Source organism: Grus americana, chromosome 5 (genome assembly GCF_028858705.1).
Source record: "Grus americana isolate bGruAme1 chromosome 5, bGruAme1.mat, whole genome shotgun sequence".
Taxonomy (NCBI): Eukaryota; Metazoa; Chordata; class Aves; order Gruiformes; family Gruidae; genus Grus; species Grus americana.
This window is the reverse complement of record NC_072856.1, coordinates 34538600-34563033: the sequence shown is the minus strand read 5'-3', so window position 1 is coordinate 34563033 and position 24434 is coordinate 34538600. Positions and strand designations below refer to the sequence as shown.

Below are 24434 nucleotides of genomic sequence, written 5' to 3'. Positions count from 1 at the left end.
AAGCTATTTTGAGGAACAAAGTTAATTTTGTTTCCTTACACATAGTTTTGCTATTTCTGAAGCAAATGCCAGCTGCTTTATCAAAACCCACATTCTCATTTCTTTTTCCTGCTTGTTAAATTGGCTGAATTGGCTGAGTTTGAAATTGGTTTAAATATATTATTTGCATTTAAGATGTGCTCTAGAAAGAAGGAGTATGAGAATTTTTGCATCTGTGTGGTTTTTATGTTTGGGTTTTTTCAGTGTATCCTGTTTCCAACCATTCAGCAAATTATTAAAACCAAAAATAGTATTGTCATTTAGCTTCAATGAATACTTATTAGCGATTCTGTAATAACATTAACTTTTTAAACCATGAAATTTTGCTAGGGATCTAATTATTGGTTTTGTCTTCCATATTAAAAAGACTGGACGCCAGGAGGATGTGATGGTGTTGATGAGGCAGAGCCTTTGTGCTAACGCAGATAGGAAAGTATCCTGAATTGAAAAACTATTCAGTTGAGGAATTTGATATTTTAATTGAACTGTGCTTCTTGGAGACAAGTTTCGGAATTACAGGAAAAGAAATAAAAACCATATAAATTATATATATAATAAAAGTAAAATTCTATAATTTAAAGATTTAATTATCTTTATATATAAAAGTTTGGGGGTTTTGTGAAAATAAATACTTGGAATAGGGACTGGAAGTCCAGCAGCTCAGGATAGGAGGGATTGCCATTAGTTAGCCTCTCTTAGCATGTGCTCCAATGAATAATTAACCAGTAGCACAAAACCATATGCTTGCAATGGGAGAGCTAAAAGGATAGTGAAGGGTAAAGCTAAAGGGTAGTATATCCAGCTGTCCTAGCTTGGGAAGCAAAAGACTATTTTGTGTATCCAGGTTCCTTGTGATTATGAATTGTATGTGCAGTCCTAAACTAAATCTGCTTTCCAGATTTCAACTATCTCAATATAGGCAAATATTTTGAAATAGAGAATATGTCCTATTGTTATTGAGAAGTTCTGAGAAGGAATTGTTCCTGCATATGGAGCTGATTCTGCAGCCTGTGGTGTCTGGTCAGTGGGAGATTGTTATTTTCACGATGCCATCTTGTTCTTCCTGATCAGTTAATAAAGCCAAGAGGAGGTCTTCAACTACACAATGATTACATATATTTATTAGGTATTTAAAGAAGAACTGAGCAGGTTGTCCTGATTTTGGCAGTGATAGGATTAATTTTCATCCTAGCAGCTGGTGGTGTTTTGGATTTAGGATGAGAATAATGTTGATAACGCACTGATGGTTTTGGTAGTTGCCAAGCAGTCAAGGACTTTTCAGCTTCTCATACTGGCCTGCCAATGGCAAGGCAGAGGATGTCCAAGAAGCTGGGAGGGGACAGAGCCAGGACAGCTGACCTAAACTGGCCAAAGGGATATTCCATACCTTATGACATCATTCTCCGTATGTAATTGGGTGTGGGCCAGGAGACAGGGCAGCTCGGGGTCTTGCAGGGCATCGACTACGGGTGGTGAGCAATTGTGCTGTTCATCACTTGTTTTGTATATTTTTTTTTCTTTTTTCCTTTTTTTTTTTCTTTTCTGTCCTATTAAACTGTCTTTATCTCAACCTATGAGTTGTGGGTTGGTTTCCCCCCCCCCGCCCCGCCTCCGATTCTCTCCCCAATCCCACTGGGAGAGGAGGAGTAAGCGAATGGCTGTGTGGTTGTTTTAGCTGCACACCGGATTAAACCACGACACAGGTATATAACTGGAAAGGAGGATGTCAAGATTCATGATAAATTATTTTAAGCATTCATCCTGTCAGTATGTGATCAGCCTAGTATTCCTTCATAGGCAGCATCTGACTTTTTAGCATTGTGTTATCAAGAGCTGAATTTGATGGAAGTTCCAGTAAGTGGCAACCCTGATCCATCTCATGCAGTGGGAAACGTGTATACCTCCGCTGTTTCAACAAGTGCTTCCCTTCAGGATTGTAAACAGCATCTTCCAGAATGAAGGCATAAGATAAGTTGAACCTCTTACAATTGCTTTCTTACTGTGTCAGAGTTGTAAAGTGGTTATAATTGGCCCAAATCAAAATCCAGTGGTAAACTGGATACATTAATCCTACCTGTAGGTTTGTATAAAGTGTGGTTATTAATTTATGCAAGGTTTTGTATGAAATACAAATATGAAATATATCAAATTTTAGGAAATGTAACACTGAAGAACTTTACACTGAGATTTTAGTATTACCGTAGTAGACAAGAAAACTGTTTTCTTTCACTCTAAAGCCACCATTTGCTTATAGTTGTGTCTAGTTGGGTGTGAAGATATTTATTAAAAGGTTCTGATTGCTGTCAGGACAGGAGGCAATTGCCTCTAGACTTCCAAAAGGTTATTATTCTTTCCAGAATTCTTGAGTCAGCCAGTAATCCAGGAGAGGAGTTTTGAAACTGCTTTCTAAAAAAGCTGTCGATTGGTAATCTTGATGGAACAAAGAGAATGAGGATTTGAATCCAAATGAAACAGAAAAGAAACGTGTGTTTTTATCACAATCCCCCAAATCCTTTTCTTAGCTAACCTAAGGGTGCAAGTCTTGCATAAGAAAGGCTTGTGGATGGGAAGCGTCTTGACATCTGACTCATTGTGCAGAGAATGAGACTTGCTTTAAGATTAAGAACAATCTTAAATCCGACTTTACGTCAGAGATGTGAACATCTTTTTAGATTTTCTGTTAATCTCTGTTTGTAACCCTTGGGATTGGGGATATTTTTATTTGGAATATTGCAAGTAAATGGTTTACTTTGGCTTGTGATGAGAGTGACAAGACAATATGTTTTGTTTGTGGGACATCCTGATGTGGCAGTCCTTAAAACAAGAATACTGCACAGCTCTTGCAGTGTTCGCCCTTGCAGTACTGTTTTCCAGGATTGTGTGCATGAGATAAAAGTAGAGCTGCACAAAGTTGCTAGTGACAGTGACTGGAGCTGATAAGCAGAGTTGCTCTGGAACAAAAGATTCTGGTGGGTGCTGTTAGGAAAACATTTAGGAAGGCAATAGGGAACATGTTTTCACCTGTTTGTAACAATAGCTTTTAATTGTTGTTCTTTTGATATGAACATCTCTTTTAAGACATGGATAGGTACTTAGAAAATTTGTACTCCAGGAAATGAATATTGCTAATAATCGTTCTAATAGATGCGTAGGTATATGAGGAAAATAATAGTATGGTGATAGATAACAGGTGTTTAGCAAACACTTTTCATTTAGATTTCCCCCCCCTTTGCTGTTCATTCAACTGTCTTTTGTAAACTGTGAAGGGGATTTTTTTTTGTACTAAGACTACCCACAATCTTGTTCTCCTTCCTTTCCAAAATTCATGTTAGTTTATTTCTAAAGCGGAATCCAGTTCTGTACAGATAATGTGAAATTGAATATGAAATTCCAGTTTTCTTCAGGACAAAATGAAAGTGTCTGCTGCTATAGAACATCTTACAAGGAGTATCCATAAAAGTAAAATCATGGTAGCTGCCAGAAATATAGTTACCTAGAAGAATGTTAGTCAAAACCAGTAAGGCTTCTTTGTCTTCCTTTCCATTTATAATCTCAAAAGATAATACAGAGTATATTTCCTTAACTAGAGAAAAAAAAATTTATACTGTAAAACATGCACTTCTACCACGTATTACTGAATCTAGGGACCTTATTCAGCCTTTAATTATGCATTTCAAAACTATGTTAAATGTTGTAGAGGTTAGAAACCTCAGCACATCAAAGAGCCTGGATTTAAAATGCCTGTCTGCTTAAGCCTGAACATCATGTTAGTCTGTAATCATAAATTTTTTTTCCTTTCCTATGGGGAACTTCATTCATCAATGCTATAAATATGTAGTTATGCGTTTCTTTATAACTTCATCATTTTTTGTGAGCAGTAAGCTGCCTTTACCATCCCAGGAGTACAATGGATAAAAAGTAACTAATTTTGCTGCCAAGTTTCCTATAATTCGTGATCTCAGCATATCAGTTTGTTTGAAAGTGGGATATATTTATCTTCTCTGATGTAGGGAAGTGTTATTCCTTTCCACAAATGGCAAACAGAGGAATAGAGATTTAAAGTTTATCTGGTCAAAAGTGTCATGCTATTTTGATGTCTGCTTTGAGACCTCCTAGTTTTCTAAATTCTTCATATGAATAGTGTATTTAATTTCTTCAGTGTGCCTTGATGACTGTAGCTGTTGGAAGTGCATGGCCCTTTGGGACTGGTTTACAGGGATGCTCATGTCAGGCACCACATGCAGAAGAGACTTGGCCCAGTGGTTTGCACCAAGTTGGTGGCAAGGATAGAAACAAATGCTCCCAGGAAGCGAATTCTTCTCTGATCGAGCTCTTCTGCATTATTGCAGTGTTTTGATTCACATGTAGAAGCTTACCATATTAAACAAAAATAAAGAAGATCATGAAAGAGACACTTATGACCCAAATGTTGATTGCAGTCTGCAGCCTAAGCATATGAATTTTATCCCAGGAGTTTCTTTTGAAGTGGAGTAGAAAAAGAATCCTTTTTCTGCATAGTCCAGTCTTGTAAGTAGGTAGCAGGGACTTTAAATAAGTTGGGCAGACTGCCATATAACTACAAAATAGCAAATTTTTATGCCTATCTTTAGGTAGGGGTGGAATTACAAGGCATTTTAGTTTGACCAAAGGGCAGTAGTCTTCAAATATTAATGAAAGAATAATTCAAAATAGGGAGGCAAACAAAAGTAGCATGAAATTCAGCATTGACAAGTAGATTTTGCTAAGGCTAAACTTCGTTTCATTAAGTAGATCATTTGGCTGATCTTCAGTCAAACAAGTAGTAATAGTAGTACATGGGAACTTAGTTAAATTGGTCAGGTTTAGACCACTGCCACTTATCCTACAGAACTCCTTGGTTACAGTGTCTTTACAATGGTTGAATACAAAACTTAAAGTTTATATGATGACTCAATGTGTTTGTAAGATTTATCTTGTCCTATAGAAAACTATTTAAACATGACACAAATAGAAGAGAACGGGCTTATTGGAACATTGGAGGAATATCCTTCCAGTTCTACCTAATAATAGTATTGTCATTGGGGCAATAATAGCTAGGAAACATCACTGATATAAGTCAAATATTATGTAAAAGAAAGTGAGTCTGGACTGACATAAAATGTTAAGGTGTTACAATGCAAGTTTGTGTACTTCATATCTAGAAAAATATTGTAATGAATTTCTTCTGTCAGCTGAAAATGGTGGAGAAGAATGAATTTGAGGAGTATGTGTTGATTGTGAGATAACTGTAGACTGTCAATGCGATGTGGCTAAGAAAAAGAAACTTAAAAAGTTAAGTTGTGGTAAGCCTTTTTTTAAAGCCTTAGGAAATAAACTCTACTTCAGGTCACCATTGTTTATTTCGTCCCATATTTTTTTTGGAAAAAAGCTCAACTCCAAACCCCAAACCAGACAGGTGACAGTTATACTGAGCATGGTAGTCAAGTCCTCCTGGATCAATATTACCAAATTCCTCTCCAGGGTTCCTTTAGAAGAGATATACTGTGGATCAGAAGTCTATATAAGCAAATGCCAGACAAATTTGCGTCAGAAATGAAATACAGAAGAAAAGGGTAGGTATCTCCACTGAAAGCATGGTCCTTCTTCAGCAGCCATAAGAGCCAGACTGAGGATGCAGGAGGAAATTTTCATTTGTTCAGGCTACATCTGTCATTGTTGAAACAACTGTTCCCTGTCTGTTCTGGGAAGAAAACTGCAGGCCAGATTCTGCAGACTGGTCAATTGATCCCTGCTGACAGATTAATTGAATTACTGGGTGAGGTTGTTTGGATTGTATTGTAAAATGATCAAACTAAATGATACAAATTGATACAGAGCCAGAAATGACAATTGACTTCAAGTCTTCCTGTGCAGAATAATTCCTGTTGGAAGCAGAAGAGATGAGAGGATGTTTCAGCTGTCACCTAAACCCAAAGGTTTCTGCAGCACCGGAATGTAGTCAGTCAACTGCCTTTCACTACTGGTTTTCCTACCTCCTCTTCCTTGTAGGGAGGCTGACAGGGTCTTTGACAGCATGGTTACGTGACTGTGCGCTTTTTCACTGGGATATGAGGGAAGGTTTCAAAGCAAAATCCACTAATGTTTTTCCTTTTCCTTCAAGAATGATTTTGGGTTTTGCGGTTGCAGCAGTGAAAAGTTTAATCCCTCCTAAAAAAGAAATTTATGTAGTCCATGATGTTAGGAGGAAACTAGGAGTACTCCTGGACCTCCAGGGATTCAGTCAAAACTGGATGATAAAAAGAATTTAACACTGGTGACAGTCAGCTAGAATATGGCAGGCTTTTTTGGTAAACTGTTTATATGCTCCCAGACAACTATTTAAGACATTAGAAATATTTGTGATTAAGGCAACAGCTCTCACAGTTGGTGGTGTTATATTTGTCATTCTAAAAAGAGGTGATAATGTGACTCACTATATAGAATGGAAATCTTTCCCTTCTTGGATTTTTTGTTTGGAGAAGAACAGACCGCAGGAAGGTGTAAGCACTATGTGTTATGGAACTGAAAGAGTCAACTTAATATCTATAATTTCTCTCCCACAGAAGACATCAGTATATTTCAAATTCAATTTGGAATACAACTCCTCTGGCAAAAAGAGAAGCAGAAATTAAAAGCTAATAGTTTGAATTGTCTGTGTGAGCAGTCTTACAGTTACGACTATGTTTGTTGTTCACAAATCTTATTTGCTTACCTGTTATAATAGTGTCATAACGTTTCTGTCAAATCATATCCTTTTCTTGGAGAGACTGGTCTGGTAGTGGCTGCCCAGTTTCCATTTGTTAGTAGATTTTAAAACTTCCTAACAGCCAGATATACCTGATACAGCCTGAGGGAAGCAAATAGAAGAACTCATCCTGGGACTCCTTGTCCTGAGAACTGTGATAAGCTAGTAATGCTTATAAATCTTCTATTAGGGAAGAGTTGAGATAGCTAGGGTTTCTCAGAGATTGGAGATGCAAAGGAAGGGTCCTGGCTGATGGCCAGGCTACCCATGTTTTACCTTGACAAGCAAGTATGCTGTGTGCTCTGCTGGAAACTTCAATTCTGAGAGTGAGCATTGGCATGTTTCTGGCCATTATATACTTAGCTTAGAAGGAGAGCACAATGGCAGACAGACTGATCTATGCTCGATTTTCATGTGTGGCTTTGAATCACAGATCAGTGAATTAAGCTGGTAGTCCAAGGAAAACAGAAGATCACTCCCCAGGCTGGAAACTGCTCATTTTCTGTTGCAGCATGGCAAAAGGATGACATTACCAAGAGTTCTTGTGAACTGCTCTAAGATCAGTCTTGTCACATGCAGTGTAGGTCCTAGATAATTTTATGGGACAGTTTATGCTGTAATTATTTATTGTCTGTGTTGCAGCAGCACCTAGTGGTTCAAATTAAGATCAGGAACAAACTTTCATGGCACATGATCTCCGCTGGAAGAGCGTACATTGAAAATAGACAGCATGGAAGGAGTAGGGTGTGGGAAGCCAAGGCAGAGAGCAGAGAGGTGGCTTATAAGTCACCACAGGAGAGCTGAGGTGCAGTCAACAAAGAGTCTCTGTAAAGGAACAGTCTTTGGAAAATGGATTTCTTGAATATGAATATACCCATTTGCTTCTAATCTTGGTTAGAAGTCTATAATCCTTACACTTTGGTTGGCTTTGAACAAATACTGCAGCCCAGCTACCTGTTGCCAAATGTTATCCTTTGAAATTCAGAGCATGGCATTAGGATTGCTCACTGCATCACAATGCATGATGCTTCTCTCACTTGGCTGCTCTAAAGATGGAGCTTCACAGGTATATCTTGTACATTAGTATTCAAACTTCATTGACTTCCTGGAAGGGGATCTCTGAAGAGGGTTTAGTTGAAATTTCCAGGCATACGAAGGACAAGAAAGTCATCAGGAGTAGTCGGCATGGATTCACCAAGGGGAAGTCCTGCTTGGCCAATGATAAATTTCTATGATGAAATGACTGGACTGAAAACTGGTAGAACAGCCAGTGATCATGAAGTCTAGTTGGAGGCCACTAACTAACATTGTACCTCACAGTTCAATACTGGGTCCAGTCCTGTTTAACATATTAATTAATGATCTGGATAATGGGGCAGAGTGTACCCTCAGCAAGTTTGCAGACGACACAAAACTGAGATGAGTTGGCTGATACACCAAAGGGTCATGCTGCCATCCAGAGGGACCCCAGCTGGAGAAAGGGGCACGCAGGAACCTCATGAAGTTCAACAAGGGGAAGTGCAAAGTCCTGCAGCTGGGGAGGAGCAACCCCAGGGACCAGGACATGCTAAGGGCTACCCAGTTGGAAAGCAGCTTGACACAAAGGACCCAGAGGTCATGGTGGACACAAAGTTGAAATGAGCTAGCAGTGTGCCCTTGTGACAGCTCAAGATACCATTAGTCTTCTTTGTATTGGGCAAAGTTTTGCCAGCAGGTTGAGGGAGGTGATCCTTCCCCTCTACTCAGCACTGCTGAGGCCACGCTTGGTGTGCAGTTTTCAATTCTGGGCTCCCCAGTATGAGAGAGACATGGACATAACTGGAAAGCGTCCAACAAAGAGCCACAAAGATGATTACAGGACTGGAGCATCTCTTAGGTGAGGAAAGGCTGAAAGAGCTGGGACTGTGTAGCCTGGAGAAGAGAAGGCTCGATGTATATAAATATCTGAGGGGACTGTGCAAAGAAGTCCGAGCCAGGCTCTTTTCAGTGGTGCCCAGTGACAGAACTAGAGGCAATTGGCACAAACTGAAACACAGGAGATTCCCTCTGAGCACCAGGAAACACATTTTTACTGGGAGGAGGACTGAGCACTGGCATAGGTTGCCCAGAGAGGTAGTGGCGTCTCCCACCTTGGAGACAGTCAAAAGCCATCTGGACAAGGTCCTGGGAAAGTGGCTCTAGGTGGCCCTGCTTGAGCAGGGCAGGTGGATCAAATGACCTCCAGAGGTCTCTTCCAGCTTCAGACACTCTGTGATTCTATGATATAGTGTTGTTATGAGGTAATTTTCTTGTTTATTCAAACAGGAAATTCTTCATAGAATCATAGAATGGTTTGGGTAGGAAGGGACCTTAAAGATCATCTAGTTCCAACCCCCCTGCCATGGGCAGGGACACCCTCCACTAGACCACGTTGCCCAAAGCCCCATCCAACCTGGCCTTGAACACTTCCAGGGATGGGGCATCCACAACCTCTCTGGGCAACCTGTTCCAGTGCCTCACCACCCTCACAGTAAAGAATTTCTTCCTTACATGTTATGACAACATTTTTAATCCTATGGAAATCTGAACAGCTTATAGAGATTTTGGATCAGAGCCTTGGATCTTAGTGCTCTCCCAAAAATATTTCATTTTTTAAAAAAAACAAAATTACAACAAAAATGTTAGCAGACTTCAGTCATGATTCATTGTTCTAGTTTAGATGTTTAGAAAACAGAATAGAAAAATCTTACAAGAAAATTACTTTGGAGAAGCAGAATTGCAGATGATTAAGTAGCCCTTAACTGTGGAAAGTTTAGGAGAATATTTAAATTTGTTTCTGTTAAAAAAAGGAAAAAATAAATAAAAAGTTTTAAAGGTTTTTGGAGCCACTTTAGATATTTTTTGTGAGTTAATTGCTTAGATTTGCAGATTTCAGCTAAGTAAAAGTTGTGCACACAAGGAGGAGAAATTAAGGACAGAAACAGGGAGTCTTTACTTGTGACGCAAACCTGGTATTCATGCACCTCTTTTCTACCAGTTTTCTGAGGGTCTTGGACAATTGTTTTGCTTTGTGAAAACCTTATGTGTAAAACGTCATTCACTATGTAGAATTATAACAATGCTCATATAACACTCAACCTATTAAACTTGCAAAAAACAGTGGAGAAAAAAAAGATAGAAATTTAATTTCCATTTCCAGTCTCATAGCAAGGACTGTATTTTAAGTCCCAACACATTCTTCGAAGGATATCCTCAAAGAAGGAAACAGAATGGACTTTCTGTTGAAATAACCATTTTTGTGTGGGCGAGATGTAAGAAACTAATGTTTTGAGAATGTTGACAGAACCCAAGTGATTTGATTAGTAAAGCCCTAGTAGCATAATAAAAAGAATTACTTAGTTTCTAAGAAATGACGGAAGTTAAACTAGAACATGAAAGACAGTATAAAACTATGACTTTCTGCTTATGTTTCTCTTGTCAAGCTTCCTACTTGCTTGTTTGTCAGCTTTTTTTCACACTCAATTTTGCTTTCTGCTCTGCAGCGTCAGTGCATGGCACAGCCTAGAAGATTTCATTTGCCGGTTCTTCCCCTCCAGCCATCACCCTTTTAGCTTGTCACGGTCACAGCTTACAGGTCAATTTTGGCTATAATACTGATAGTTAAACAAAACAACCAGATTCACTTTTAGTTTTGTTTTCCCTGACTTCTGTCTACCTGCCTGTCTTCAGAGTCTGAGCTCCCTGGGGCATGAACTATCTCTTCTTGAATGTCTAGAAAATGCTAGCACATTATGGGTGCTACCATTTACATAAGATAATCTCTAGCAAGCAAAGAGGAGGACTAGAATGAGTAGCTATCTGGAAGATGTGAACTTTGTCGGTCAATTCTGTTAAACTTTAGCAACATTTTGTATTTTAAGGGCAGGAAGAAGCTCTCATTTTTACTTTCCTAATGTGGCTCTTGTAACTGTATGCGCTGTTCTGGGATGATTACTAGACATGGAATACATATTTGAAATAATTTTCTCTTCTTGTTATTTCTTGCAGAATCACTGCCATATATAAAGAAGTAGGCTTTATGGTAAGCGAGACAGATGTGTGCAGTAATGCATTTATATATCTTGCTTTTTGCAGAAGTTTTTTCAAAATATTGCACAACAGGCTCATTTTTTTTTTCAAGTTTGTACCCTAGTGTAAATCAAAAAGATACATTTTGGCGAAGCTTGGGAAAATGTTTTAATTTCATCAAAATCAAGTTTGTTTATTACAAACACTCTTTCACTGAGTACTCAGAAAACTGTCTTGCTTGAATTCGCAGAGATATATATGAGCTTGTGAGTAAAGGACTTGCAGTGGCAATTATCTACCACTGCCGTTGAAACAAAGAAATGCACTTCCTTTCCCCATAGTGCATATGTATATTGCTCAAAGTTTAGGATATACCTGAAGTTATGCAGTATCCTACAACAGGAACTGAAAAAGCTATATGTTGGAGTTAGGGTTTTTATGTGATACACTTCTGCATTCAATATCCATTCTTATATAATCTTTGGCTACCTCTTAAAATTTTTAAGACTTTTGTTTGAAAGTGTAATTTTTATCTGATTTAATCTTTTTTCTTTAAATATGAGTTAAAAATTAAAATGTGAAATCATCAGATGCCTAATTTTGGAGAAGGTTATGAGAAGCAGGCAGGGTTTTTAACACTACAAAACACTGCACTGAAGTCAGCTGTTGCCATGATTGGGAAATCTTATCTCAAATTTATATATGAATTCTGTAAATCAAACTGTACTTCTTGCTTTTTCTCTCATTCCTACAGACAATTAGTTTATGCGAGTCCTAACAAACACTGTACTAGGAACAGCATCCATTTTTAATAATAAAGATGTATTGCAGATACTGAAATGGGAACAAAAATTGGTATTGCAAGCAGTGTTTCAAATTCGTGTATTAGAAACACATACTTACTCAATTGTATTTACAATAAAGCTGAAATAAATAAATAAATAACTCATTGTGCAGTAACCGTGTTTTTATTAGTTTGATTTGTAGACTGCTTGTTTTTAACCCTTGCTATCTGAATAGCTTTATCAGATAGTTGGAGATAGCGTGATATATCTATTAGCTTTAACAACTGTTACTCTTAACAAGTTTACCTCTTAATAACTTATCTACTAATCTTAATAACTTTTGGGGACTTAGTATCACTGTTCCAAATATTTTACCTAATTAAAGGTGGCTGTTGTTTTCTTATCAAAGACAAAATTGTGGTAGACTCTGTTATGATCGTATGAATATGGAGACTGAAGGCTAAAAATGCAAACATTTTCATTCTGAAATACTGAAAACTGCAGTGGAGAGGTGATTCTGCCCCTCTACTCGGCTCTTGTGAGACCCCACCTGGAGTACTGCATCCAGCTCTGGGGGCCCCAGTACAGGAGAGACATGGAGCTGTTGGAGCGAGTCCAGAGGAGGGCCACGAAGCTGACCAGAGGGCTGGAGCACCTCTCCTATGAGGACAGGCTGAGAGAGCTGGGGTTGTTCAGCCTGGAGAAGAGAAGGCTCCAGGGAGATCTAAGTGTGGCCTTCCAGTACCTGAAGGGGCCTACAGGAAAGCTGGAGAGGGACTGTTTCTCAGGGAGTGTAGTGATAGAACAAGGGGTAATGGGTTCAAGCTGAAGGAAGGTCGATTTAGATGAGAAGTTAGAAAGAAATTCTTTACTGTGAGAGTGGTGAGGCACTGGAACAGGTTGCCCAGAGAGGCTGTGGCTGCCCCATCCCGGGAAGTGTTCAAGGCCAGGTTGGATGAGGCTTTGGGCAACGTGGTCTAGTGGAGGGTGTCCCTGCCTGCAGCAAGGGGGTTGGAACTAGATGGTCTTTAAGGTGCCTTCCAACCCAAACCATTCTATGATTCTGTGAATTAGAGGAATGAATAAACAACTTGATTTCAGGGTTTAACATATCTTTCTGATTACTCTCAAAATTTTGTTTACATTTGGTATTGCGAATAACTGTTTGCAACATGTGGCTTTACAGGAGGAGAACGGACTGCCTGTTGGAATTCTGGCTGTGAAGTGTTACAGTGCTGTCTTGGATTTATCCTTTCACTATTCATAGTATATATGTCTTGGCAGAATTTATATTTTTCATGAATTGTTGGGTTACTTGATGACTTTAGACTGCCATTTAATTAATGGTTGAATATCATTGCATGGCTTCCTGTCAGCAAAGCACAGTTTTAGTGTAATTTTTATTTTTTATTATTTTCATGAACATTTAACTTAAAAAACCTCACCTTATTATATTTTAGAGTGATTGTACTATGTGCTGTTCCCTGCTTCATTATATTCACTGGTTTTATTTCCATAATACAGGAGAATCCAGCCAATGATATAGCTATATGTAATGCTATATATTAAACTCTATAGCTTATATAAAGATTATATCTATATAGAGTATCTAAAATTATATGTAAAGCTGTATACAAAGTTGAAAGCACAAAAGTTGTTAAGTGAGTGCAGAGTGGGGGGGGAAAAGTAATGAAAATATTAAAGAAAGACTAAAAAGGGGGATACAGATAGTGATTAAATTCTATGTCCCTTCAGAGGTTGGGAATCCAGCATTCATGCAGCATCAGGTGGATCCCAGGTGGGTTTTCCCACGGCACGCTGCCCAGATGCTGTCTGTGGAGACATTCCTCTTCCCTCCCCTGGTGCCTTTTATTTTGTGTAACAAACAGTAATTTTTCGTATCCTGGGAGCCTGGAACAGCATCTCTGTCAGCATCTGCCAGTGCCACCTGGGGCATGCCAGCAGGTGCCCTTGCAGCGCTACTCATACTGACGTGGGCTTCTCAAGCCTTAACTAGAGTGTGCATGGCCAGCTCAAGATCACTAAATCCTCAAATACAGTGTCTTCCCCAAGACTCCCAATACAGTGTTTCCATTGGCACAGCAAGTTGACAATCCGCTCTGCGGGGTTTATGAGGGGGATATATACAGGGAAATACCAAGTCATAGTTTTCTGAGTGCAAATCTTGGTGCAAATGTGACTACTTCTGCTCTTCAAGCAGTATAGGGGCAATATTTCAGTCCTTGCAAAATTATTTTATTAAATGTATTTCTGAAATACACCTATCAAATCCAAGCCACTATTATTTCACTTTGTTTTCTCTGTTATGCAACTATTTCAGTGTTGTAGCACTGATATCTGGTTTTCCTCCTCTTTCTTTCCCTCACATTTTTAGAAAGCAGCCAATTCATTATGGTGGAGATCAGATTACAGAAAACCAGCAGCAGGTTAAAACAGTTCATGAAAGATGGTGATATAAAAGGTGACAGAGGCAAAAACTTTTGGAGCCCGCATCTGGAACAGAGGTTCTATTGATTGATTTCTACATGCAGAAGTCATTAAGCGTTCGAGGTTGGAAGTATAACTATTTCTTATTAGTGATTTCTGTTCTGTTATCTCCCATTAACATTGTCTAGCATATCCCATTGGTAAGAAAGACTGCTCAGTCCTGGCAACCAGTAATGTGGCTTTTGTGTAATTCATTACCTTTCCGCTAAATAACAAGATTGCATTAATAATACCTGAGCAAGTTAGACATAAGCTCTTAAGAAAGTTTGCTTTAAAGCATTTTAATAATGCAGTGAAGGCTGTGAGGGAGTCATTCTTTTCTGTCTTTTCTCTGTACAAATCTCCAACGAAAAATCAAATTCAGGGTCTTAAGAACTTGAAGGTGCTAGACAGAGTGAGCTCAGCATACCTAGCTTGTCATCTGAAATTTAGGGATAATGTATACAGTCGATAACTGATTCTTTGACATAGTGGAGTGTCAACAGCAAGGATAAAATCTATTTGCGCACACAGGCTTTTCTCTGGTGCTTGTCCAAGGCTGTGAAGCAGAATCTCAAATCAGAGAGCAACAAAGATGAACATCTCCATTCTCTGTTTAAACTGGAAGGTGTTTTGCTTCTTTTATAATGAGGAGTACAAGGAGTAAGGTGGTCTTAAAAATAGTTAAAACCACATAAAGTCTGAGGAGAAAAAGGGAAGTGTGGATTAAAAGAGGAAGAATCTAAAGCATGTCACTTAATTGACTTTTGGAAGGTGACTAGATGTTACAGTAATTGAGATGCTACAAAAAGAGGATTTCCCCCTTCCCCCCCAGCTTAGAATTTGTACTCACTCATCTTTTTTCCTTCTGTGTAAACGAGTATTTTAATTATTTCAGGCTTCCCAGGGTGTCTGGCTTCACAGCATGCTGCAATCACCTTGCCTTTGGCCATAAAGGCTGAGGAGCCCTCCAAAAATAAATGGGGAAAGCCAGAAGCTGTCTCCTTGGCTTAGCATTTTCTTTTAGCCCTGCTTAATGGCAGAATTTTGTTGGGTTTGGTATCAGAACAGTGCCTCTCCAGTGAAAGCTTCCTCTGGCAATCAGTGTCTGCTGCCTTCTGCTTAGGAGCATTAGCTGGGATGCTGAGCACAGCCATCTCCCTCAGAACTGCCTGCCAATACCCACTATAAGAGCTTTTTAATTACTTGTCCTGTACAATATTGGCTTTTCAGCTAACCATAACATCAAGAAGTGTCAAGAGCATGGTAATTCTGATAACTATTCTGAAGAAGTAAATCTTTTTTTTTTTTTTTTTTTTTGTCTTGCAGCTCGGTACTTAAAATAAAACCAAAGGAAACAGGCTGGTAGTCAGGAAACCCATAAACCTCTGAATATGCATAGGCGGATAATAAGCAGAGGTGGTTTTCATTCTTCCCAAGTGTGGATATGCCACTGAAATCACAAGGCTGAGATAAACGTATTGTTTGTTTCTACAGGGCAAAGAGAAATGCTTTGTTGCATGAGAAAATTGCTGGATGGGAAAAATACAGCACTTTGTTACTTGAGGACTATGAAACTGGTATCTGATTAGTGTCACTCTAATTCTGAATATTCCTACTGGATATTTTTAGGTTTTTATTTGTAGACATTCCTGAGTTGTTTTGCCCATACTTCAGTCTAGGTAACTGATGTCAGTGTTGAGCTAGAAGCCGTGTTAACATGGTAGTTCAGTTCTAGAGCTGACCTTGGCAGACCTGTCAGCTCAGCTCAGTCCTAACACTGCTTCAGTGGAGCTGGCTGGCTTTTGGAGGATGTCTGGTTTATGTCCGGCCAGCTCAAAGTATGAGTGAAGCGTGTTTGTATAGGTGTTCATATACATTCATTAATCTTTTCTGTTACATTTTAAAATTATCAAGTTTAATCCTTTATGCACTGATGTAGAACTGCAGAGTGTATCAGTGCAAAAAAGTAATATTTTAGTTTATTTAATATGTCATTACATGCTCATTTTTTAATGATAAAACTTCATCAGAATCATAAGGGAAAATCTTCCTTCTTCTCCATGGGTTATGTAATATGCTGTAGATTGTCAATGGTTTCAGAAGACATCTTTCAATAAGTAAGTAGGCTTCATAACCTGCTTCTGCCTCACACAGTGCTTTGTCTCTTTTCCAGGTTATAGGTTAGTTTTATTATTTACTGATCATGAACCGTGGATTAGGATTAATGATTTTGGACTTGTGTGCCAGAAGCAATTTTCCATGTAGTCACCTGAAAACATTTGTTTGAATAAATTTCTTATGTCTCTTCCATTCTGTAACTGAAGTTATAGTGAGATTTTGACAACAGCCATTTTCTCTTGCTTGTTTCTATTCTTTTAAAAAAAGAAAGAAAATAAAGATGACCTTTTAAAGGACATCTGAAGATTTTTATAACCTCTCCTCACCCAAACTTAAAATGGAAACACAGAAGCTAATGTCCTTAATATATGGAAATTACTGGCTGAACGGCTGAGCCCAGAGCATAGTGATCGGTGGCATGAAGTCTAGTTGGAGACCGGTGACCAGTGGTGTACCTCAGGGGTCAATACTGGGTCCAGTCCTCTTTAACGTCTTCATTAATGATCTGGATGATGGCAGTGGGTTTGCAGATGACACAAAACTGGGGTGAGTGGCTGATGTGTTGGAAGGACATGCTGCCATCCAGGGGGACCTTGACTGACTGGAGAAATAAGCCATCCAACTTGTCTCTGAAGCCAAGGTTTTGGATAAGAACTTTCTTTATCCTAATGCAACTCTTAAAATATTTCTTGTTTCCATTTTACAGGTATGAACAAAGAAATTATTGTTAAGATTACAGTGATAACCAACACAAACCAGCAAAGATCATTGACTTTTCCGGGAAATTTAAATTTTAATTAATGGGATTTTAAATGAAATCTATTGAGATATCCTGTACTCCAAAGCTGAAGTCATGGCTGCATCTCATAGTTGGGAAGAAGAGGAAGTGCTGCCTTTTTTCCTTGCAAATGTGAGATGAGCTTACTGAGATACATTTTGTACATTTCATTGATTTTCCTCACTTTAACAAATTAAAAAGGTGTATAATTGCAGATGTGACAGTGGGCCAAAAATTTGGTATTCTTTAAAAAGCTTGTAGGTACTGTTTTGGCTTCAGCAAATTCTTTAAAGTTTTGTATTACAAATAGGTGTATAGAAATGTTTTAAAGCAAATGAGATAAATTTTGGACCCTAATTTTTAGTTTCCCTGTTATTTCTAGTAAAAGTATATGAAGTTTTGCGAAGTAGTGAGATTTTCTAAATGGTTGCATGTGAATGCTTGTGGGTACAGAGAAGGGAAAAAAATAGCCAAAGCTGCTCTGAACGTCACAACCATAACTGGAAATGCAATACATATCTTTTCTATTGTAGATTTGTAGTATCTTGAGCTTATCAGAAAGTATATGCAGTAAAACAAGAAAAGCAAGTTCTCTAGTTACACAGCATTCCAACCCTCCTGCTCTGACTCCTTATATTGTTCTTGATTTCTGGGTCTGCTCTTCTATAGCCATCTGTTCACTTCCCAAAATAGCACTGCTTGTCTCTCAGTTTAGAATTTTCCTTGTTATCCATAATGCATTTTAACTTCCCCTTGAATGAAACTCATTTTAATAGTGATTTTTTTAATACATTACTGAATCTTCATACATTAAATAGTTTAACACCAACATTGACATTCATAATTAAGCCAACATGTTTTGGGATCTTGAACATTAGAACACGGTTTTCTATGTTTTCTGTTTGCTTATTTGTTTTGCATTGTTCTGAGTATTACTTTGTTTGGAACTAGTCAAATACTAAATTATAAATAGACTAGCAAGCTGAAAAGTGGTACCACACAGTCACACAGTGGGTAATTCCAGATTCATCCTATGTTCGCAGTGATTCAAAGCTATGCGTGTGTTGCTTGATTGACTGGCTACTAATGGACCAGAATGGATAAGAGCCTTATCTTCTTCATAAGGGCACTAATTTGCCTCTCTTCTCTCTAACCATTGATTTTCCCATATGTTATATCTTACTATCTTTGATGTCTCTAATTTTCTGTAATGACTTATGAGCTTCGACATCTCTAATTTTGTAAAATTCACTTGAAGTGGGTCATCAGGGTTAAAAACAGTACTTGGAAGGAAGCCTGAGGGAAGGGGAAAAGGGAGATGGGCACAGGGAGATGGATGGGCATTTCAGTAATTTCCATAGGCAAAAGCAAGCATCTTTACTGAAGAATTTAAAGCATGTTGTGTTTAGTATGTGTGTCTGGCCGTCAGAGTTCTTTTGTCACAGCAATGCTGAAAGCTTTATGCACGCTTTTAATTTATAAATGCTGACACTTTTTGAAGTTTAGTTGCTTGCCTGCTCCATACTCATGGAACAATATTTTGGAGGAGCAAAATGGCCTTTCTTAATGAACTGGTGAAGTTGCAAATGTGGGCTTTGGTTGTTTAATAATGATTATGTTGATAGCTTTAACCAAGGCTCTTTTTTTTTTTTTTTTTTAAGATACTTAGGAGCATTTTCTCCGTAAGTTTAAAGGTGATTGCCTCTGTAGTGTGTAGGTATATTAAAAGGATTAGGCTTCTCTGCACACATCTTCATAGTTTAGGTTTTGGGGTTTTTTAATCACTATTTTCTTTGTTTTGTTAAAACCTATATTCCTCAGGACTAGAGGAGAAAGCCCAAATTTAGCCCAGCATTTCATGGGAAGACAGAAAGCAGTATTCTGCACCACTGCCATTTAAATGTATGGGTTTTTTTCTTTTCGTTTCCCCCGCTCTCAGTTGTGATGCCAGCTTATCTGGTTAGATGGGATTTCCCAGACCTTCCATGCCAGAATAGGTAAGAGCTAATTTGGGAAAGAAATATGAAGTTGTTCAGATTTCAAACCTTTCAAGACAGAATGAGAAAGCAGGAAGAATTTAGTTGCTCATAAGTATAACTGTGTTACAGAAATTCTGCAGAGCAGTCTCTTGGCTCCCATGAATCCATTCAGAATGTTGGTTTTGAGAACTAATGAGCAGCATCTTGTGTATAAGCACATGTCCTAAAAACCATGTCAGCCAGAATAACTGGCAGCAGCTCGTGCTGCCCACAGAGTCGCAGAAAGGCCAAGGTTGGATGGGAGGTCATCTTCTCCAGCTCCTCTCTTGCCTGACCCATCTCTCCCAGATGCCAGGACTACCTTATTCTGTGAGTGGCACCATGAGATAGTCGCATGTGAGGTGGCCTATAGATCAATGAGGCAGATCTTCTGCATGGATATCCTGGAATCTAGCAAAATTTGGAGAGCTTTGATATTTTTATGCAACTCTGAAATCTTAAATCCTGTAGCTGATTCTCAGAAGGTATCAGAAGACTTAAAAATGCTTCTGTTAGGATAATACTTAACTAGTAGAAACTGAGATGCAGCTTTCATATGGGGCAGATTATTTTAAAGCCTCATCCTGCACCTTTTTCTCCATTTTCCGTTGAATTTCCATTTTCTCCATTGAATCTGCAAACTTCAGAATTGGTACAATTTTCTGTGTATTCTTGCACAGTTAAAGCAAACAGAGGTTTTATTCAGCTCAGCTGAGATGGTTGTAGCCCATCACCCTCTCAATCCCCAGTACCTTTCATCATCCTTTTTGATTCTAGACACTCGTGCATTCTCAGTGCAATGCAGTCTTCTCTTCGGTGCTTGATCACATGTGCTACACGTATCAGCTGATGGCCCTGCCAGTCAGCTTTCTGCACCTTATTAACTTCCAGAGCAGGGAAACCCTAACCCCCCTCCCCGTTTAGGGTATTGCAAATAGGCTTCAGCAGAAAACACAAAACTTATCCAAATATAGGTCATAAAGTGATACAATGCAAATCTTTGTTGTTGTCATCATTGTTTTTGTAGTGAAAAAGCCCTCATTGTGGCATCATTAACAGCTGACTATGGTGCATTTAAAACTGCTCTGCACTGTGAAGAGTAGAAATGCTATCTTTCTGCCTGGTGAAATGTTAATGCAAAGTGCCATTTCTTCACAACAAAAAGAATTTCAAGTATTTTAACATCTTTGCAAGCTAAGGAATAGCAAAAGCGTATATGCCCTGCTGTACCGGAAGGGTTTAGATACTCCCTTAAAACATTTCCCAGCCTGACTCTGCCTCTTCTGAGGAGAGTATATTATAGCCAAGCCCTTCCATGCCCCTCTGAGCAGCGGCTTAGCCCTGCCTATGCTAATGTTTGTTTGCTCTTCTTGCCTCAAGGGCAGGACACAAAACTGAACGGGTAGACTGAAGATGAGTGGTGGTAATGGGAAATGAGAAACCTCAAATTAAATGCTTATATACCAGTTTCATTTCTCTCCATAGGTGTCTTTGTAATGCTTAAAATGTGAGGGAGAAAATGCAGTAGACTATACAAAATGAAAAAAAAAAAAAAAAAAAAGACTTGCATAATAAACAAGGAGTGTTCAAGAGAAGAGTCACTCACTCTATTATCAATATCTCCAATTACATTTTCAGTAGAAAATTCTGAAAAATGAAAATATCTTGGTATTTGAAAGTCTTTCCAATGGCGGGTATTCCATCTTTATAATCTGAAAATGGCTGGTTTAAAACACCGCAGCTCAAAGGCTTCGGTAAGAACAAAAGTATTCTATAATGATAGAAGAGATACTAAACTTTTCAATGGTGTATACCATTTGCATCTATTTTTTTGGGACTCATGAGGATTTGGAATCATCCAAGAGAGGGAAGTAATAGGTGAGAGTAAGCAGTCAAATATCAGTGTGACAAGATTATCTCCAGAGAATACTATTTTTTCTGTTCAGGGGGAAAAAAAAATGTTGTATTTATTCACATTACACAGGGTCAGCACTAAGATGACAGCATTTGTACGTTGCAAAGGTGTTTAGGAATAGAAATGACTGTGAATCCCTGAAAGGAGACAAAGTTAGGTAAACGAGCGACATGATTATGACAGAAATCACGTTTAGGCAGCGAAAACAAACAGAAATAATTTAGGCTACTTAGCGCATTAGTGATTCTAATTTCATTGTAACTAATAAGGAATACAATTTTGAGCATGGCTAAAATACTGTAGCTCAAAAAGAATACAGTACAAATAGAAAGGTAGAAAAGAACATGCTTAAATGCATGGAGGAACATTCATAGGAAGAAACATTGGACTAGAGCTCTCTAGGCTCTTTTCAGATGAGGGTTGTACATGGCTAGAAAGCACTACTATTTACTGCCTCACAAGTTGGGCTAAAGACCTGCAATTAAAAGTTAGCAATTTTTAAACTAATAAAATAATTTTTATCTGATTCATGATTTGTCTGTTCAAATTATTTTAAAATACTGATTCTAAGAGCATAGCAAGATTCCAGAAAGGGAACGGACAGTAAACTGAAATAACCCTTATATTTTCACCCTGTAATCAGGACCTGAAATCAAGGATTGGCAGTCAAGACTCCATAAAGAGCCTTGAATGTTGCAACTCAGTAAGTAAATATAAATGAAGGTACACAATTCTAAATTACTCCTGTTATAATTTCTTAGTATATTTTTAGTCTCTATATTATTTTTTTATATGTTGGGTTTGGTGGAGCATATGTTTCAAGTGATACATGAAGCATGACTTCTAGTGCTCTGGAATCATTTGAGATTGTAATTTTAATAATTGAATGAGTGAGTGATGGGCGGTAAAGCTATAAAAAATTAGCTTTTTAACTGATTTTCAGGTTCCTCACAGTTCACTGAGATAAATGGCTCAGTTCCAACTATTTAAAGCTTTTTCAAGGTCCTCTCAGTTGAAAGAAATGGCAAGAGACATTGGTTCACGTTTTCAAAGTTTATTCATAATGGTTAGGAACAGACACGTAGAAACAGATGAATAAAGGGACAAAGGAGTCAATATCAGTTCTAGGTACCAGTTCAGTGAAAAATGGTCAGCTTCAGAGCTGTATAGAGTAGGCACAGTTTACGCATATAATGTAAGAATAAACAAAACATTGGGAAAAGTTAAAAATCTTTTGGTTTTTTTGAGTTAGAGATTGGGGGTAAGGAATGAATCTTTGTTTCTTTTAGAGTTCTTTGTCTCATAAAATACAGGCTTTTTGGTGAGATATCCTCTCCTCCCATGGCACCCTAGTGGAACTTGCCCCACTGAGATCTTCACTGCTGCAGAAGTGAATCAACTGTCAACAGTATTGAAAATCCTGTTGTTAGAACCTGTACTTTCCTCTGTAGGATTTGATATCAGTAGCAATTCAGGGATGGGTGTAGCAGGATCTGTTACCTGCTCCAGAATGGTGGCTTAGTGTTCTGCAAAGACCTGTGGTACATCTCCAGACCATTGTGAAGAAACACAGCTTCCTACTGCTCGTGATAATTGCGGAGCCCTGGGAAGCCAGCAAAAACCCGAAACGGCGTGACTAGATCAGCTCTGTGTGGCTGTGACTATATTTCTTCCAAGAGCGTGAGGGTACTTTAGATGCCTTTATGCTGCTGCAAATCTGAGCTAATAAACCCTGCCGTGGCTGAGTTGGCACCATGTAAAGTTAGCTTAGGTGTATCTGTCTCGGTGTTTCCTCACCTAAGCTTATATAGTGACATTAGAGTGTATAAAGTAAGAGAAGGTTGATCAGGATTTAGTATATGTGCCTCAGTCCTAATCCTGCTGTATCCAAGCTGGTGCTGGTGGTGCTAATGTGGTGTCTCTGCCTTATGGTCTAGATTTAGCAGGGCTCATCAGTTCAAACTGAGCTCTTGCCAGTTCAGTAAGTCCACGTGCAGTGCTGCATCTGGGCAAGTAAGACCTACCAGAAACAGGGTAAGATAGCTTGGCTGTGTCATTCCGTGTGTTACGCTGCCTCATCAGTAACAACTGTCTGTGGAGGATTTTTCCTCCATTATCTGAGGTATTCTTTTACTGTTGGTAATGGAAAGTTGGTTGTAAAAAGAAAACTATATGGTGGTAGTTGTTTTTTTAAACAAGCTGTAGGATTTATCTTAATGCACTTTATTTTTCTTGACCACTTCTGCTATTGCTTTTATTTGTTTTTTCTAGTTAGAGTTGAAAATTTCTCGTTAAAGTGTTTCTATTTTGAAACAGTATATTTTTCTACTACCACTTGTTTTAAGGAGGCTTAAGGGTACTAGTACATAAAGTTATCTAAAGAAAATACTTATGTTTTGGTTAAAGAGGAATTGTCCTATTTAAGGTTCATTTCAGGCACTTTTGATAATACTGTCTTCCCTATTCCCATAAAGAATTTCCCCATAAACTATCATGAATTCACATTCATTGAATTGAATTTGTAACCATATGGATATAATTTACTTTATAAAAAGTAGATTTGGGGAAAAGTAGTTAATGTAAAATAGTTAAATACTGCTTTGATTATAATGTATTTGTACGAAATATGTGAGTATTTTTATTAAATTTTATCTTTAATTCATATTCTCATTTTACATTATTAAATTATATTGATTTGTTTAAAGATTTAATCTATGATTAAAGAGAATAGTTTAAAGATTCATTTGCATGAATGGACATTGTTATACCCAAGAAAGTAGATAGCTACAACTGAATTTTAATCTCAACATCTTTTCATCATCTCTGCTACCAGAAGAAAATAACGCATTTTATAGCTCAGTATGGTGCTCGCAGGGCCTCAGTTCAGAGCTTTGCATATAGAGCTGTGCTAAATCAATTGTTATTGTGTGATTGCTTACAGGAGACTCTTCTGTCCCAGGTGATTTTTTTAGGCAAGGCACGCAAACCAAAAGGGGCAGGTACACCAGACTGAGTCCACGTGCCAATTTTGCCTAGAAAATAAAGGAGGGAATGTCTTTTTCTTCAAGTCTTTGCCTGTAATGGAGTTATTTGTCCACGGTACATGTTTATGTCCTGGTTTATGTGCTGACTGGGATTATTTTGCTATGATTATACCTTCAGGCTTTGAAATCTTATAGCTGCATATGATTTAACACTTCTCATTCAGGCTGCAGTTGCACTTGGTTGTCATTGGGATTTCTGCAGTGTTGTTAGCTCATTAACACATTCAGTATTGTCGGCTCTGCTTCCTCCTCATTTCTCTTAATCTCAGTTTGTGTCACTCCCCTGGTCCAGTACTGTGGATGAGCTGTGTTTGGTATCACCTGAACTCAGAAGATGACCCCAGATCACTCAGTAAGACATCTGGCTTTGTGGTCTTGTCCTGGATCTCCTCCAGCTCTGTGCCTTGTCTTTGCATTTCTCTCATGCCTTCCTATAA

The 24434-nt window shown here is 38.3% G+C and overlaps 1 protein-coding gene across 19 annotated transcripts in view; it reads left to right on the top strand.

Annotated features, from left to right (window-relative positions):
* Positions 1–24434, top strand: part of GPHN (gephyrin) — a 292089-nt gene that overhangs the window by 55006 nt on the left and 212649 nt on the right. The window contains exon 1 of one of the 19 annotated variants that reach the window (XM_054826341.1): positions 10845–10862. The exons of 17 other annotated variants lie outside the window; for them this stretch is intronic. The gene's annotated coding sequence lies outside the window, so the exon portion shown is untranslated. Of the gene's footprint in view, positions 1–10844; positions 10863–24434 lie in introns of those variants that run through there. One more of the 19 variants, XM_054826343.1, reaches the window with a different exon arrangement.